This window comes from Channa argus, chromosome 6 (genome assembly GCF_033026475.1).
Source record: "Channa argus isolate prfri chromosome 6, Channa argus male v1.0, whole genome shotgun sequence".
Taxonomy (NCBI): Eukaryota; Metazoa; Chordata; class Actinopteri; order Anabantiformes; family Channidae; genus Channa; species Channa argus.
Genome location: NC_090202.1, coordinates 27427224 through 27430712, shown reverse-complemented (window position 1 = coordinate 27430712; position 3489 = coordinate 27427224). Strand labels below are relative to the sequence as shown.

Sequence of the window (3489 nt, the reverse complement as noted above, 5' to 3'; positions counted from 1 at the left end):
GGCTGACTGACTGGCAGGGAAGAAGAAGGAATGAGAAGAGGGAGGGAGGGAGGGGGGGCGGGGGGGGCGGGGGGGGGGGGGGGGGGGGGGGGGGGACAACAAAAAGACACACCCATATCTGTGTAGCATCCCCTGATAGACACTGGAGTTAAAATCAATTCAATCATTGTACAATGTGGCCGTTAGAGCAGGTTTCATTAACCCCTGTTAGTGATGGGAGACAACACTCACACATTTCTGTTAAAAACTTTTCCTTTTTTAATTTTAAGACAGTTAGAATGTCCACTGCAAGAACCAGGCACCTTTTGGCAAGTTTCTTTTCTGTACCCGTGTTTCCACTGGACCTTTTACATTCCCAGATTTAAAAACGCACTACAAAGGTACAGGGAAGGTTTTCAGGTAGATTAGAATTTCTCTTCAAAAATGTGATGGGAGTGGACGTCATCCAAAGCTGCAACCTTCTTACAGCTAAATTCATTGTTCTTCTGCTAATGTCCTCCCATAGATCTCAACAGGGAGCTGCTGTCCAGGGAAATACAAAGGGCAAATATACCAGTACAAGGAAGAGTTGACTCATTTTAGCTTCACACATGTGAACACATTTCCTCACAGAATAAGCACTGTGTGTTTTAGTCCCCATCATGTCCATTGAAAGGATTTGAGGATCAGTCCATGGCCAGTAAGAACAGGAGTCACACATTTTGGTCTTCACATAAACACAATTCTGCTGCCCTTCATGTTTACATGCTGTTCCGGGTTCTGGCCTCCTTACTGTAAGTTTAAGGCCTGAGCTGCTGAAGATTCCTGTGACATCACATTTACAAAAACATTATGACCATGAGGTCACAGGGACAATGACCTTTGACCTTTCACTAACAAAACACATACAGTGCATCCTCAAGACAAAGTGGACATTTGTGACTGCTAACGTGTGGAGCAGGTACCTTCTGGCCCATAGCAATAATAACAACAGGTAATGGCCAATAATCCAAATCCAAAGTTGCAAATTTCCCACTGTGCAATTGAAGCGATGGGCATTTTAGTTAAAGGAGGAACAAACTGTAGGAATGGACTTCATTTAGTCTCAGTCTAAAATGTGTTTAACTTCAATATGAAAAGACACGCAAAGTGAATTTTTACACAGTAAGACTGGAAGGGTGTTAAAGTGTGAAGAGGATGAGAATAGACTTTAGGTTGCACAAGGGACGGCTGCTGTCGCCACTGCAGCCGTGAATTAGAATTAGCATCATCGGGGGATTGTTACGCGCCTGCTGAACGCTGAATATTGTATCACCTTGTAAGTGGAAAACGTGCGCTGCATTTCTGAGTCACACCCCGATACTGTTGACCCGAGGGAGCACGAGCAGACATGGTGAGGGAACAGAGTGAGTAGTCATGATGGAGGAGCTGTGACTTGGTAATAAATGAAATGAGGAGTGGAAATATGGAGACACGCACAGGGAACGATGCACACATTTGTTCATACTGCGATGTGAACTGAATGACACAGGAAATGAGAATATGGTATATACACACTCACACACACACTGTTACACAGACACACACTCACACTCACACTCACACACACACACTCACACACACTCACACACTCACACACACACACACACTCTCTCACACACACACACACACTCACACACTCCCCTATGGATTTTAGATAAATACAAAATCCTCAACAGACTGTTGAATAGTCATTATGTTTAAGTGATGAAGTATACAAAAGAGACAAGGACACCAAATCTCCACTGTTTGCTCTCCCTCACACACACACACACACACACACACACACACACACACACACACTCTCAGAGTATAATCTGTGACCTACATGCACACATGTCAAAAACAATGCATAGATTAGACAGAATGGATTGATGTGGTGGGTTGAAAACATGAGGAATGGGTGCTGGATGGAAGGCCTCCCACTTAGGCCTCCAACACACACACACACACACATCTAGCTAATGTGATGTTAGCATTGCTGATAAATACAGAAATGTTCATTTGACAGAAACACTGCAGCAGATGATTTTACTGATAAAATCTAGAAGTGAACAGAGAAGCAGGAAGGTCTGTGGTGTTTGGCTGAAATGAAAGTGTCTTCAGACACGGGCTTGACAGCCACTGCTGTCTGTGGGGAGATAATAGGGGTGGGTGTAACTGCTAGTGCAAGGGGTCGCATTATTTCAATCCAAATGAAAATCAGTTCAGCTGATGGTTTCCATCAAATGTTCTGCCTTGGAGTTCACATGCTCCCCACACAGTAATCACAAAGTGCAGGTTGTGACACGCAAAACGAACCAAATCCAGAGCTGCATCAGGGAGGTGTTTTGGCAAAGATTGGTTTTTATTTTCTGAGGCAACACACCAGAATAAAACTCAGCTGCAGCTATTGAACACACACTTTTATCCATCTGCAGCACTGGAAGAGTCACAGTCTTCAAGAAAACTTTAGATTCCTGCTTGCAGCAGCAGGTGAATCATTGCTATCCAGCACATGCTTCCTGAGAGGTGAGGACCACTATCCAACCACTTCTTCGCTGACTTCCAGCTTTTGCTGTGGGCCAGCATCAGTCTAAAGGTTACAGAAACAAACATGGTTCCAAAACCATTGCTCCAATCCCTGGACTAGCAGGGTAAACATCTGGCTGGGTAACTGAAATGCAGAGTCACTCTACACAACCACGAAGCCTCTGAACAATAGGAAAACATGGTGATAACGCACGTGTAGACATTTACATACAGAAAAAATGAGGTTTTGACAGCCATCATGTTTGGCTTTGCCAGGTTCCTTCTTTCACTGCAGACTCCTCACTGTTTACTGCTCCACAGGGCCAACGACAATGGACAGCGCATTGGACTTCTGCAGTCTGGAACTCAAAGATATTTAGGAACCTAATGAGAACTGAGACAAACAAGTAGCGGACACTGAAGACTAAGATGGACTCTGTGGCGCAATGGACAGCGCATTGGACTTCTAGCTAAAACAATGATCAAGTAATTCAAAGGTTGTGGGTTCAAGTCCCACCAGAGTCACATTTTATTAGCTAAACATAGATCTTTATTTGTACAAAGTGATTCTTATCTTAAAGTAAAAGAGCAAATGAAGCATATCATTGATCATTGAGTATCATAGATTATCACAGTCAAATAAAATGGACTCAATACATGGCCATCAGAACTGACGCACTAAAGAAAGTGGCTGTGACACATCACAGCAACGATTGGCCGGTACCGGGCCATCAGGGAGCATCTGTCAGTATGTCCTGCACCAGTGGCACTATTCAGACCCCATTTACGGCCAGTTTGACATGATGAGTCAGCATTGACACATTGGTGACTGAGACCACTTTGACTGGCTGGTCAGCGAAACAAATCAGTCCATGTGAACCCAACGTGCATTTGACTTCTAGAAAAGTAGTTCTACAGAAATGGTTTTGGATCCCACCAAGCCCCACCAGAGTTGTGCTT

At 44.2% G+C, this 3489-nt stretch overlaps 1 non-coding gene across 1 annotated transcript; it reads left to right on the top strand.

The window, feature by feature from the left end:
- The first annotated feature begins 2961 nt into the window (after positions 1 to 2961).
- Positions 2962 to 3054, top strand: trnar-ucu (transfer RNA arginine (anticodon UCU)). The gene is made up of 2 exons: positions 2962 to 2998; positions 3019 to 3054. It is a non-coding gene; the product is annotated as a tRNA-Arg (tRNA).
- Positions 3055 to 3489: the final 435 nt, after the last annotated feature.